Below are 14,989 nucleotides of genomic sequence, written 5' to 3'. Positions count from 1 at the left end.
TGCTATATTTCACGTATAGCACGAGCGAAAGGCAGTGCTTTATCTGGTATAGAGAACTGTCAACTTGAGGTACACACAAGACACATGAAACAATTAGAAACTCACGAAGGGGTGTTATCATTGGAGAATAAGCATTGCGCCTGTGTTTCGCCTGCGTTGCACTGTGCTACGCCTTCATTAGTCGTTTTGTGAGTCTAGTCCGTCTTTTCAATATGTAAAGTTTTTGATTGTGGTATATTAATAAGCATATTTCCTAGGACTCGTCTGTTTATGTGAGCAAAACGTACTAAGAACGTTCACTGCTGCTGACCACAAGAAACCATCATCGAAATCTTCAAGTGTGTCTATAAATAAAATCCAGTGGTTTTCATCTTATTGGTTGGGTTGACTGGTCAGCCAGCACAGTCAGGCTATCAGCCTACACTGGCTTGGTTGATTGGTTGTACTGACCAAAATGAGTGATTACTCACTCAAAGTAGGCTATCAGCCTAAAAATAGACATAGCAGTTCTATAACTACCTGATAAAGAACTGTGGTCTACTAAAGTGTTCTATAACTGCCCAATATAGAACACTTGTGCCTTTATGGCGAAAATAGAATACTTTTTTGCTTTGATACTCCCACGCAAAGTTATATATATATATATATATATACACGTATGTAGTGTGTTGTGACAGTTGTTTGTGCATCTACACACATGTAGTTCAACCAGTAGGTATTTTAGTCAGCTTGTACATGTATGAGTAGAGATGTCCTAGTATGCTACTTTTATGCTGTGATATACTGTAGATGTGACTAATTTTCTACACAAGAACCATGCAGCATGTACATGTTCACCTTCAACTTTGGTAACCCTGTTCTTTGGACTATCTGAGGCGATATAATTCTGTGAGCTACATACTAATTAAAAAGTCATGAATTTAGAAAATGACACAATTCTATTTATTTTAAAACTTCAATATCCGTCCCTCTGTAAGTCATTAGGTAACAATCGAGCGACATTTAACATTAAAAAAAAAAATTACTTCCGTTAACTTTACATGTCGGATGTACGCATTCTCTGTCGCATGTGATATAAGCTTAAAGCAATATCTTTTGGGATAGTTTTTTTAGCGAAGAGTATCTTATATCATTTACCAAGGCGGCAATCCAATAAAATATAGTATAACATACACAGCAAGTGAACTGTTATTTACTTTGTATTGACCAGTCAACCACCGCTACGCCTAGAATCAGAATTATTCTCCTCTAGTCGACACTCTTTAGTCCTTTTCACTGTTTATTAAGGTTTGCCATCTAGGAAATTCATCAAATTACTCACAGCTGTTAAAAAGGTTTCTATCAAGCTTTGCGTATCAAGTCACAGCCATGCAACCTCGCTCGGCAGCAGTTGCTAGTATCGACGTAATTACACTTTGCCATATTTCTTGAAATCTTTGAAATCACTACTCTACGCTTCAGTCTGTGGTGTCCAGTTGTATTGTGGTGTCTGTTTGAGTAGAGCGAGGAGCAGAGGTACTTCAGTCTCGATAATCTGTGACTACACCGAGTACACTGTACTGTATGGATTGAGATACTGTGTAGCGAGGTCTCAACAGCCTAGTTACTCGCTGCAGTCTTCGTCTATTTACCAACAAAGAGTCTAAAACTCGTGTTGGGTTCTGTATTTCAACAACTACCAAAACTTGTAAGTCATGTAGTACATCAGTCAGCCTGAATGTTGCTTAGTCAGTGAATTAACGTTACTGTTAGAAAAGGGATTTAAAGCCTGAAAGTATGTAGTCTCGCGTGCCGGTTTTAAGGCCTAGTTTAAGGTGGTAACTTTCTTTACTAACACACTTAATGCTAGCATGTACTATGCTATTATGGAGTTCTTCGGCGAGCTTCCTACTGGGAGCGCCCGCCCGCCCCTTCGCTTAGCCCGTACAGGATATAACAAAGCTTTGGTTGCTGTTTCTATTTTTTTTATGTTTGTTTTTTTCATTTACTTGTTATACGTAAAAAAGGATATAACAAAGTGCCATCCCATAGTTATGCACCTATCAATGTATTGCCCCACCAGCACCCCCCTTGGGCGTAAGAGGGGCTTTTCTGGGGGAATTCACACGAAACTGCTGCCCCACTATGGGGTATTTGACAATCATTAGCACTCAAGTATTTTTTGATGTAATTTTCTATTGTATGTCAAATCTCGAGTAAATCCCTGTGTTGCAACTGGGGCCAACAGTGGGGATTCGACAAGATAGGTTTGCCCTACTATGGGGAATTTGACATTATGCTGTGTCAAATCCCCAATGTATACCCTAGGATGGGGTAGTGAGGCAATACATTGAAGGGTGCATTACAAGAGGTAAACACACTAATAAAAACTCACATGAGCTTGTTAAGTAAAAAAAGTACTACAGCAGATAATCAATAACATCTAGGTGCCAATTGAAAGCTGATGTCGTCTATTGTTACAGTATGCCCAATGAGCCCCAGTGGTTTGATGTAAATGTAAGTCGATTGGATTTATTATGTGATGAAGAGCTTACTGTACAAAATGGAGGGCAAGTGGCAACAATGGAAGAGAATATGAATGGAAATTGTATTCAAGGAGTTTCATTAATCTCTTAGAGCCGTGTTAGCCAGATTAAAAATTATTTTAAAAGTCAAAATGTGCCATTATTATTTACATGAATTTTTTGACAGTGCATGCTTAATGTGTGTCGTATAATCTCTGTGCTGGACCTGGGGACTGTACTCCTACTTGATGTTCTCCTTTACTGTGTTATATTAGTGTTGTACTAACTGAAAGAAATGCCTCGCTTCTGTTCATTTTCATACAAGATAACTTATACGCAGTATGATGATACTAAGACAGTTTACACCCTTTTGTATGGTCGCTTTAATTCAGCTTGAGCCACTAAGCCATAGAAGAGTTATAAGTGAATTTATCCCTAGGGTTGAACCCATTAGTTTCATGTAGCATGACTGAGTGGTCTGAAATGTACAGTTTTGGTGAGCACTCAAGTGCATAGAAGACAATTGTCACTCAATAAATACTATCATCTGATGATTGCTTGTGAGCAGAAACTGGATTGAAAGTGGTGTATTTAATCCTCACTTTTGGCTGTCCACATGTGTTATATAGTAGAGCATGCAATACAGCTGACTTATCATCACGCAGCAGATAAATGCCACATTGTTTTAGTTCCAAAGATTGACATGGCGACTATTCAAATTCTACCATAGGCTTTATTTTTCACTGTAAGACGTCACTTCAGCCCGACTAGTGTGTTTTGACATACCTCAGTACGTACAGTGCCCGCATCATGTACTTATCTGTGTCCTCCTTTGTGTCCCATTTATCTTTGCTGAAAACACAAGGTGCCAATTTGCAATAGCACCACGTGATGGCTTCCCTCGTTTGTAATGGATATCATCCGTATTTCCATGGTGATTGGATTGATTGCAGAGGAGCTTATCATACTGTTCTTCATTTTGAGATATGTGTGTATTGGTGTGAGCATAGGTGCAATGGTTATTTGGAAACTGATTGCTGGGGAAATTCAGATGATGCTAAGTTGGCACTATTCTTTCTTTTGAGGTTTGAATGTGTTAACTAGTCATAACCATGTTGCAAAGAAAGTCAACAAACAAGTGCAAGGAAAAGTTAAGTTCAGACATACAATCTCTAATTTTCTTTGCACTTGTAGAGTAAAAGAAGCAAAATAAGGAAGGTTGCCTAAACCCACAGGTATTGTAGATCCTTAGTTGTAGACCGAGAATTAAATGTCCAGTGGTATAATATCAAGAGTTCATAATATTTGAGGGGGACTCTTAATAATATTGTATATATATTTTGCTGTAGCTATGTTGCATACTAGGTCACTTACAATCCTCCTTACTTATTGTGTTCCTGTTTCTTTTATTACTGCATAGAAATTGGTATTAAAGGACAAGATAATGCTACTGTGTGGTAGTGCTAAATAGAAAAGAGGACAGGTTCAATGTTGAAGTTATTGGGTGTGTGTATGTGTGTTTATATTGTGCTTCTTTGTTACATTTGTATTGTAGTTGTATTTGATAAGTCTGTACTTAAAGTTATATTTTGTATTGTGTTTTCAATTTAGATCATTTGTGCTTACTGTTTGTTATTATAAGTGCAGTAGTGCTAGTAGCGTTTTTTGTACTAATGGTCATCCGTGCTAGTAGAGTCATCCATACCAGTAATGTCAGTACTGTCATCTGTGTCCACTGTAGTAGCATCATTTTCTGTGCTAATACATTGGCGTTTATCTCCTCTATTCATGTTCCAGTATATCTCTTGCAGCATTCCATTTGTTACTGCTGCGGAAGAATATTCTTTTGGCATCATCATTTTTCTTCTCTGTACCTAATCATAAAGTGTGTTTGAGTTTAAATGTATTGTCATAAGCCATTGCACATACTGTACCTTGGCAGCTAAATCTATATAAACTTCCATGCCTCGTTATGACCACTGCGGCATGTAATGCCATAATGTGAATATATGGAGTAATATTATCAGGTTGGTAACCATCACATTTATCCTTCAAAGAATTAAATAACGTCACCCAATCCTTTGCCCGTTGCTGTACTTTTATAGCACATGGATGTTTCGACTTCAATTCAGTATACACTGTATGAAAATCCTACACAATGGAAATACATAATGTGACTTCCCACTGTAATATAAAATGTACATACCTCCCAGTTTTACAACAGTAGCACTGAAGCGTGTAGGTTGACAATTCTTCAATTTAGATGGCAACTTTTTTAACAGCTTCATTTTGTCACCGCCAACCAAAGAAGTAAAGCTAAATGCTTCCTTGTCTGAATCTTGTATGGAAAACGAGACCCCACAGCTGTTTATTTCATCAAGAAGTTTTTTGACCATTGGTCCACTAAGGATATCTTGGCTACATCTGCCATGTTTGTGATCATCACACGCAGCAGCAGTGATTAAGTTGCGAGTCAAAACATCAGTAATTCGTAACATAAGATGTAGTTCGTCTGGGATCCAATTGTCTAAGTTGATATGAAGCAGTGGGTCATTCAGTCTTCCCATTCTAATGTTTCTGTATTTTTGAGTTTTTAGTAGTTCTTTGTCTCAGTTAGTCCTGCAATTGTTCGTTTTGCATAGTCTGTAATCGTCTTTGTCATATCACATCTATGTGAATATAGAACTTATATTCATGCACATATATAGTGTTACAAAATTTATGTTACCTCTGAGATTTTGCAACATTACACCACACGCAGGCATACGTGGAATGTGCTGCATTCAATCCCAGAAGTTGTAAGAACATCTACTTAAATAGCAATATGCCATATATTGTTTGCACACTATATAATTCATGCCTTGTAATCACAGCAAAGATAACAGTGTAGCTCTGTTCGTCAATGGTGAGGTAGGGATTTTCAACCATATGGTTGATTTCTTCAAAGACATTCTTGAAGCTCTCTGCCAAGTTATGGTAGTTTTCATCAGCCTTCATTACTGCCACCGTGTGTATATCTACATATGTGTATGCACAAATTAGGATTTTTACAGAGATTCTTAACTTACTTGTAGGGCTTAGTGTGTATTCTCTTGTGAATATTGAAAAAGAGAGCAGTGTAAAGGATGATTTTTTAGTGTATTGTGCACCATCCATCGAGATTTTGACATGGATTTCCATGTTCTCTTGGAAATAATCAGGATCTTTGAAAACCCGAATGTATAAGAGTGGTTCATGTGTAGCCACATTTATACTAACTGACATCACTATATACACACTGTAATTTATAAATTACTATTGTGCATGCATGTGTACAGCATATACCTCTATTTCTGCCTTTTCTTGTAATAATTCTGTGAAACAGAATTGTGCACCACAAGTTTCACCTGGTGTTCTTCTAATGGAAGGCACAGCTATGCTGTCTCTTATCTCTTTTAGCTATAAAAAAACACAAATTATTGATGGTGTATAAACCTAATTTACATCCAGATCTGTTTACATCAAGCTGTATACCTTACACTTTCTGGGTAGTGTTGGAAAAGTTGCTGCCAAATTACTGTAGCATTTTGTTGAAATGTGATGTTTCATCACCAGGTATGTCATTTCTTGAGTTTTTTCTTCTGCAGTTGGTGTCTGCAGTTCTGGCACTGATGGACACAATCCCAGATCAACAATTGTACCACCAACTGGGGATTTTAGAATAAAGTTGGTAGGTATCAGTCCTGTATCGGAATATACATGGGATCTGAACTTCATCATTTGTCCCTTGATTGTAGCCTCTTTCCTTTCTTTTTGCCTTGGTCCCACTTCATCATAATCAGATCCTATAAAATGCATGCGTAAAGACTTAGCAAGGGGGCTTATGAACAACAAAGGACAAGCAGTTTTGTGGTAGATGCAGTGCAGAATGCTAATTAATATGATTGTGTTTGCTCTCATGCATGTAGGATAGATAGAAGTATGCTCTCTATATAGTTATCCTATGGCTAACCAGCGACTCGAAGCTTTGGTCCTATAGAAGGATCACTACTTGTATCTGCAGAGCTGGAGTAATCGTTGCTGGGCCTTCATTAGCATATACGATGACACACTTCTCGGTCTTGCAGAATTTTTCTTTAGATGAATCCCAACGAAGGTCTCGGTATTTTTTGCACGTTCTGCTGCATTCTTTGCGTAGCCTATCTTCAAGATCTTTCGCACTAGGAAACATGGTAAAACCACTGTTTTCTTCTAAGCTATACTGAGCTAAGTGTATGAAAGAGGGGGCAGGAACTTGTATATCCTTCAACTTAGACCACAGCAAAAAAAATCGCTGTTGAAATTCGCAAACTAGCAACTGGGTTTTTAGCTGCCATTTGGCTAGTAATGTTTGGATGATTCCGACAGCTTTCCACCAAAATGTTTTTACTGCAGATCTCCCTGTATAGTTCGTTCACTTGCTGGCGGAGCTCAGCTGACGAAGGCATTGCTGTTTCCAAGTTGGCTGTTTCTGTCTATATTGCTATAGCGTCTTAAGCGTCTTGAAGTTTGAACAAACGAATTGTGCTAGCTTAGAAAAGACGTTCGCTTATTATAGCAATGCAAAGCCCGCCATAGCAGCTGCAATTCCGCGCAACCTAGTTGAAGTACACAATACTTTTTACCGACTTCTGTAGAACAGTCGAAAATTTTAAGTTCACTGTGGACCCCAAAAAGTTTCTCCAATCAAAAGCTTACATCTCTATCCAGTGCAGATACAGCCAATCATTGCACACTTTAAAAGCAACCAATCAAAACACTTCATATACCTATATAAGCTTGTTTTTTCTGAACAGAATTGTATTTTACTATATTGCGGTATAACTTAATTGTCAGATTATAATAGATATCTAGCGCAATGGCAACAAGGCACCAGCCTGGGTGGTACAAGAAGCTAGCAAGTGGAAAAGTTAAGAGTATTCATAACCAGGTACGCTTGTATATGATTGCGTGTCAGTGCCATATAGCTAGCTAGCTTTCGCTATACTCTAATGTGACGCATCTATCATATAGCCCGCTACAACCAGAAACGATTCACCTTCTCACAGCTTCTCACAGTGACGGAGTTTCCTTTAGTGTTCAGGAAACAGATGCCAACGCACAGCAGGTCTCCATACCTCGCAACCCCACTGCACCACGAAACCCCACACGACGGCTCCCTGAAGGCCAGTATGAAGTAGAAAGATTAGTTTCAAGACGTAAAATGGTGCGTTGCACGTACATACACCATATACATGGAATCTCTTGGACCTTCCACATATACTAAATAGCTGGCTAGCATGTTAATATTCTTTATGCATGCCACCTCGAGTCTGCATGAACCTCCGGCGGCTATACATGTATATGCCTATAGGGTCCCACAGTACATACAACGTGTATGTTTATAGAGGTTCCATGCATGCAACGTTGCATTGTATGTATATATAGCTATATCTACATTGTCATATCGTTCATTATACATAATTTTGCATGATTTCAAAAAGGTATAGCAAATGTCTTTGGAATACTAAGCTATCATGTGTTTGCTATATATAGGGAACCAAATATGAGTACTTGGTGCCATGGAAAGGTTTTTCTTTGGATACTGCTTCATGGGAACCCTCTGAAAACATAGAAGCTGGACTTGTAAGGTGATACCTTGGTTAACGGTTACTAATGGATGCTATATACACTTTTGCTACAGTGAATTTAATGACCCAAGTCCCCCAGAGCACATTGTTAGAAGTCACGCAGCTGCACTATACATAGAATTAGCTAGGTCACTTAAAGCAGACTGTCTTTTATTTAAGCATACAGTAATTAGACTCCCCTTTAGGTTTGATGTTTTTAGGTTTTTGTTTGGCAGTTATAACAAAAAATGTTTGTATTTTTGCAATTTTGACCAACACTACTTCGGTACAGGGTGGGATCAATGGTACAAGGACAGTGTTCTTGGCAAGCATGGACATGTCATTGTATTCCCCCTGGAGGCCAAGTTGTTGTTGAGTAGGTCACCACCAAATGGCATTTTTAAGAACAGAGATGGGACATTTACCCCAAAACCTAGGCCCCTATTAGAGACACTACGCATACAGATAGTGAAGGATAACAGATAGTGAGGGATAACATGTAGCCGGGAATAGAGTTATTTGATTTTTGTACAACATACATTAGTTCAAATATAGCTAGAATACAGGGGAAATTATTCATGCACTAATTTTTGTTACCTGCATGTGCTCTGGGAGCAGCTCAAGAATGATAGCAATGGCAGGTATGTATATATATATAATCTATTCTGTCTATGATCATATTATATAGAGGTCGATAGCCAAGATGAATTGATTTTATAGATCAGGTATACCAAGTATAATGCAATTAACACTTGTGTAACTCCTTTTCTGTTAGGTGGATGCAGTTCAGAAACCATTGCAGTTCTGTTAGGTGGATGCAGTTCAGAACTCAGAAGCCAGTTCAAAAGCATCTTTCAATAGCAAGTACACTGACTAGATTTTACACTATGTTTATTGTTTATTTGTTTCTGTAATTCTTCAAATAAAAGTTCTAATAACTGACTTCTGTTTTGTGACTGGGTAACATGATGCTGCAGAGTGGTTCATTCAAGTAGCTAACCTGCATAGTGATATTTCTTGAAGCAATAAAGAAATGGAATAAGTGTTTACAAGTAACAAGTCCAGGTTAATAAGAATGGTGAAAAGGAATCTAAATTATACAGCTAGCACATCAGCAGATAAAAAGAACATCATTAGCATGTGGTCAAGTGTATATTGTGTGTAGATGTCTGCTACTGAGATTTGTGATGTGTCGTCATGGCAAAGGGATGTCTCATTCTACCACAGTGAAAATTATCACTATAAAGAACACCAGCTATGTGGGAATTTAAATCAGGTGACCATACGCAATCTAATTTATGTATATGAGATCCTGTCTGGTTTTGTAGTGATTTCATGGCTATGCAGCTGTTTACAAAAGTGGACCTGCTGGCTATCTTTTACCTGTGTACAGGTCTTCACTGACCATTATTTTCCTTATAATGGAAATCAAATACATGCATTAATGTAGTAAATACATGATTCTATAGAACAAAAGCTATATGTTATTAACAAGAGTCATTGTAAACTTACAACAAGCTCTTATCGCCAAGAGTTCATAATATTTGTATGGGGGAGAGTGTCTGACTCCTGTACAAAGCACTGCTGCAAGTTCACGTTTGATCTTATGTATACCTGACAGAGAACTGTTGATAGGTGATGACTGGTGTTGATAAGGTCAAGCCTTTCTTATAGTAGAAGACTAGAGTGTTACTTGCAGCAGATCCTGAATGTACTCCACATCAAGACACTCTCCCTCATACCGAACTCTTGTTATCACTGAACTGATGGGCTTCCATTTCTGCTACACGTATACACATAAGATACCCAGATTCTAACTGATCAAGCATAGAACAGTAGGAGTCACAGCTAAGGAACTTCACCACATCACAAAGCTAAGCCTGCTGCCACAATGACTTGACTTCTGTATGACCAATATAGGTAGGCTACGTTTGCATGATATTAATTTCACACTGTTCTCATTCAATACAATACGCCTAATAGTTATCGTCTTTGTATTTTGGTCCTGAAAAAGCAGACTAGTGAAATCCACAGCAAGAGCAGTCTTAGTGCACACAATGGAAACTGCTTTGTGCATGCACATAAACACAAAGGTGTCCTCATATGAACACTGCCAATTTCAGTTTGGAAATCGTTTGGAAATGAACTCAATTTCCAAAGAAGTTCTCTTGTTGCTCACAAAGCATTTTCAGTGTATACACTTGGAACCTATTACTTATAGCCACAAACCACACTATAAGTGCAACCCTTTTATGAGTCTGGTCTGCTAATGTATTCACAGTTCTCATAATTAAGTTCCACAAAATTGGCAGTAATTACATTCTTGTCATGTGATCACTGTACAATGAACATTAATCTCATTAACATACCACCATACACAAATTATGTATAGCATGTAGACAATGTTATCAGTGTCAATGGTATCAGTGTCACTTCGACTTTCAAAATGGTAGTATTGACAACCATAAATCTGCAAGAGAGTAGAGTAAGATACTGAACCACATATAGCAAACTATTTACCAAAGATGGATAGTAACAACTGAGATTCATGGGGCTTGCTTCATACCATTATCACTCATTTTCCTACTGTATAACAATGTACTGAATTTTTACACATGCAGTCCATCAACTCACATACTCCTGGGTTTGTCACTACGTGTGTGACAGTTGTGTTATTACAGCTTTTTAGAGTAGTCATCAATTCTAATGTTTTAAGAATACTTGTTCAAGAAATAAATAAAGCTACTTACTAATTTTAGAGAGCTTATGGTACCTTGTAACTAGCTGATCACCCTAACAAACTCTACTGAGTACGTTCATCACAATGTTTATTATACTGTATCTAACACATGCAAAATTTTATTGCTTTTACTCTTACACAGTATTACATACGTATACACAGAGCATAGACCTGTGAAACAGTCCCTTGATCAGACATGTCACACATTAGACTAGTCCACAGATACGTTTTAAACTAGTCCCCGGATTGCCAACAGCTGCACAAACACATAACACAAAAGATTACATTAATGAACCATTTCCATCAAACCTTCTCAACTCTCTCTAGCAGCTGATTATATGAAGACAAAGGGGTGATAAGATGACCTGACAACGCACAGGATTGTAAAATTTCTTACACTTTAGCCAATTAGTCTTAGACTGTTTGCTTTTCAAGACAGCACAGTAGCAATTCTTTAGTGCAACATTGTAGACGAAATGATTAGAAGTGTCACACATTTAGTGGCAACGGAAGGCCGAAAGTTGGGGGTGGGGAGAGTATAACAAAGCATGTTCTCCTTCTAAGGAGTCTGGAGGAAATCTTTGAAAAAGGAATACTACGAGATTGAATCTAGAGTAATTTTAGCCACTACAGTGATGGAGCGTATATCACATTGGTCATGTGATATGACAAACAGGACATAACAAAGCACATTTATTGGGGAGCTCTACCCCTCATTTGTGAAAGTGGGGGGCTTCAGCCCCTCTAGCACCCCCTCCCCCTTTCCACTGCCACTAGACTAGTCCACAGATACACTTTTAAACTAGTCCATGAATTACCAATAGCTGCAGAAACACAAATGACACAATTTAAGATTATGTTATCAATTGAATCAAACCTGCATGCTCTCTTCTTGCTAGCTGCAGACAAAGCAGCAATAAGATGGCCTAAAACCACACAGTATTACAAACAAATTTTTACGTCATAGCCAGTTAAGAGTCTTACTCTTCCTTTTCCAGATAGCAAAGTAGCAATTCTTTAGTGCAACACTGTGGAAAAGGATCAGTCCTTGATTAGAAGTAGACTAGTCTCCAAATACATTTTAAACTAGTCCTCAGATTTCCAACAGCTACAAACATGCAACACAAGATTATGTTGATTAACAATGAACTAATTTAATCAAACCTGAACACTCTCTTCTTGCTAGCTGCAGAAGAAGCGGCCTAAAACCACACAGCATTGCAAAGAAATTTTTATGTCTTAGCCAGTTAAGAGTCTTACCTTGCTTTTCCAGACACAAAAGTAGCAATTCTTTAGTGCAACACTGTGGACCAAGGATCAGTCCTTGATTAGAAGTGTCACATATTAGACAAGTCCCCAGATATGTTTTAAACTATTCCCCGGATTGCCAACACAGCTGCAAACACACAACACAAAAGATTACGTTAATTAACAATGAACCAATTCAATCAAACCTATAGTATGTTCACGTTGAGCTGAATCCTGAAAAACAGCTAAAAATTAAAAGTGGATTTTTTCTCAACAGAGTTAACATTTCAGCCAACCAGATGATTATTGGTAACAGCAAAGGTGTCAACAACAGACACGTACGGTTTGGCTCCATTACAAGTTCGGGAAAGGGCAATAATGGACACTGTACTTATATGGCTTCCTCATAGGAAATGTATTGTGAAAATTTTGATTGGCCGTAAATATTATGTCCAACATTTGAACAAAAAGATTTTGAAATATTTTTAGTGGGTCAAGCAGTACTACAGATGAGCCAAATTTCAAGATCATGTGTAATTGCATCCATGAGTTATTAAATGTTTTTGAGGATTCAGCTCAACGTGAACATACTATAAATGCTCTCTTCTTGCTACAGTAGCTGCAGACAAAGCAGAAATAAGATGGCCTAAAACCACACAGCATTGCAAACATATTTTTATGTCTTAGCCAGTCTTACTCTTGCTTTTCCAGTAACAATTTTGTAGTGTAACACTGGACCAAGGATCAGTCCTTGATTAGAAGTGACACACATTATACTAGTCCCCAGATACGTTTTAAACTAGTCTTCGGATTGCCAACACAGCTGCAAACACACAACGCAAAAGATTAACAATGAACCCATTCCATAAAACCTTCTCTCCTCTCACTAGCAGCTGGTTCTATGCAGACAAAGGGGTAATAAGATGACCTGACAACACACAGAATTGTAAAACCCTTACACTGCTACTATATTTTCAGACTGCACAGCATTGGTGCAACACCGTGGACGAAGTATCACTGTAGGGAAAATGTCTTATGCTTTACACCACAGACCTTCCTTCATCATATTTACCCTTGCCAATGCAACCCCTGCAAGCTGGTATGTAGTGATCCTTTGGCCTTGTGTCCACAGACTCAGTTTTATTCAGTCGTCAACTACCAAAGGTGCTAACTTTGCGCCCTATCCACTTCATTCGCTGCTTCATTTGTAAAGATACCGATATGTCTCACAATCGACCGTCACTTTGATCACGTGACTATTCTAACTCATTCACGTGAGATTGACTTGGATTTTTGATGTTACACGAATCGCAGAATCAGCCATTGGAAAAGCATAGATATAATATACCCTGGCGCATTGGGCGCCAAAGCTGATCCTCCGGACTAGATATTGGCCAAGTTAGCGAGATCGTAAGGAGCAGCCCAGGTGTTAGGGCATCGACCTGTTAATTGAAAGGTTGCAGGTTCAATGCTCAGGCTGGTATTTTTTGCTACTGTTGTTTCCTTGAACAGCTGAAAAGCGGCTTACTAGCTGATGCTGTCATCCCTGAAAAAATCAAGATTGCACTATGCATCTCAGTATTTTATGCTAGCATTGCTTAACACAATCCAAACATAATTTTTGTAAGGGAGAGTGTCATACCTGCAAATTGAGCGACTTATATAAAAATAATTTAATTCACAAGATGTACAATGCCTATATAGGAGCAAGTCTTTTAGCACTTTGGCATGCAGTATAAAGTAATAATTATTCCCATCCCAAGTTAAAGCAGCAATATTGAACATGAAATCCATTTACCATTACAAGATAAAAACCACATACGATGGTTTTCATAGCACAAAATACACTTTTGTGAGATATGCATAAGACTATATTGGTGACTCACACTAACAATCCAAACATTTGGCTTTCTGGATTTCCAAGTTCCCAAAAGGTAGACTAGTCCTCTGTTAAAACAGTAAACCAACCACTGAATCTTAATCTAACGGTTTTCATAGTACAAATAATTAAAATAAAGAAGTCTACATGTCTATCTTTCCAAACTACAATAAATTACAAGAATTAACGGGATTTATTAAAATTGCCTCTACCATAATGTTAACAGAATTGGTCAGACATCTGCTCTCCTCTTCTCGATCACAACAGGTTAGCAGTTAGCGTGCTGTTGATATTTGTTAGTCAAAATGTGATTTTCTAAAGTTTATCGTTGTTGGTTTTGATGTATTAAACTCCGCCAGTTTTAAATATTCTGATCAGTATAACCCGGTCACAGTTTATGTGCGTCCCCTTTGTCACTGAAATTTAGCCCCCACCACTCTATATTAATGGGTGAGGCAAGTAGTATGGACTACTATTTAAAGCCGCATTCTGTGTATATTAAAAGTGGTGGGTGTTTCCTGGCGACCAGCACTGAAGGTCTGACATCACGTTGTGCTACAGCCTTAGGGTTACTTAACCTACATGCAGGCCTTATTTTCCCCTTGTGATAAATTGAAAAGAATGGCCGCATATTTTAAATTAGCTCATTTCTACATGATGTACTCCTCTCCTAAATTAATTTTGCCACACCAATGATGATGAAAGTTGTAATGTGAACCACCGTTACAGCCATTACAACCACCATTACAGCCTTTGCGGCTTGTGTGTGGCACACGCACGCACGCACACACACACACGCACCCACACACACACACACACAACACCACACACACAGAGTAGTGTGTAAGGAGTGTGTGTAGTGTAGTATGTGTGTGTATGTGTGCATATGAACTTTACTCGGTATAATGTAGTGTATTGTATGTGATATAGCATGCAGATTTACTATTATATACTGTAGGTGTCTGAGAAGTCACTGACTGTTCCAGTTCTG

At 38.2% G+C, this 14,989-nt stretch overlaps 4 long non-coding RNA genes across 4 annotated transcripts; 1 reads left to right on the top strand and 3 right to left on the bottom strand.

Moving 5' to 3' along the window:
• Positions 1–4,864: 4,864 nt before the first annotated feature.
• On the bottom strand, positions 4,865–5,713 carry LOC136245697 (uncharacterized). Its single transcript, XR_010696082.1, has 4 exons — positions 5,573–5,713; positions 5,365–5,521; positions 5,233–5,312; positions 4,865–5,173 (listed from the first exon to the last, which is right to left on the bottom strand). It is a non-coding gene; the product is annotated as an uncharacterized lncRNA (long non-coding RNA).
• Positions 5,714–7,573: 1,860 nt separating this feature from the next.
• Positions 7,574–8,302, top strand: LOC136245696 (uncharacterized). The gene is made up of 3 exons (XR_010696081.1): positions 7,574–7,728; positions 8,058–8,152; positions 8,206–8,302. It is a non-coding gene; the product is annotated as an uncharacterized lncRNA (long non-coding RNA).
• Positions 8,303–10,465: 2,163 nt separating this feature from the next.
• Positions 10,466–11,996, bottom strand: LOC136245491 (uncharacterized). Its single transcript, XR_010695884.1, has 5 exons — positions 11,856–11,996; positions 11,181–11,797; positions 10,766–11,127; positions 10,652–10,714; positions 10,466–10,601 (listed from the first exon to the last, which is right to left on the bottom strand). It is a non-coding gene; the product is annotated as an uncharacterized lncRNA (long non-coding RNA).
• Positions 11,997–12,712: 716 nt separating this feature from the next.
• LOC136245492 (uncharacterized) lies at positions 12,713–13,531 on the bottom strand. The gene is made up of 4 exons (XR_010695885.1): positions 13,192–13,531; positions 13,079–13,136; positions 12,817–13,018; positions 12,713–12,765 (listed from the first exon to the last, which is right to left on the bottom strand). It is a non-coding gene; the product is annotated as an uncharacterized lncRNA (long non-coding RNA).
• Positions 13,532–14,989: the final 1,458 nt, after the last annotated feature.

The sequence above is a fragment of the Dysidea avara genome, chromosome 15 (assembly GCF_963678975.1).
Source record: "Dysidea avara chromosome 15, odDysAvar1.4, whole genome shotgun sequence".
NCBI classification, from domain to species: domain Eukaryota; kingdom Metazoa; phylum Porifera; class Demospongiae; order Dictyoceratida; family Dysideidae; genus Dysidea; species Dysidea avara.
The sequence above is the reverse complement of the archived record's forward strand: the minus strand, read 5'-3'. Positions and strand labels throughout refer to the sequence as shown.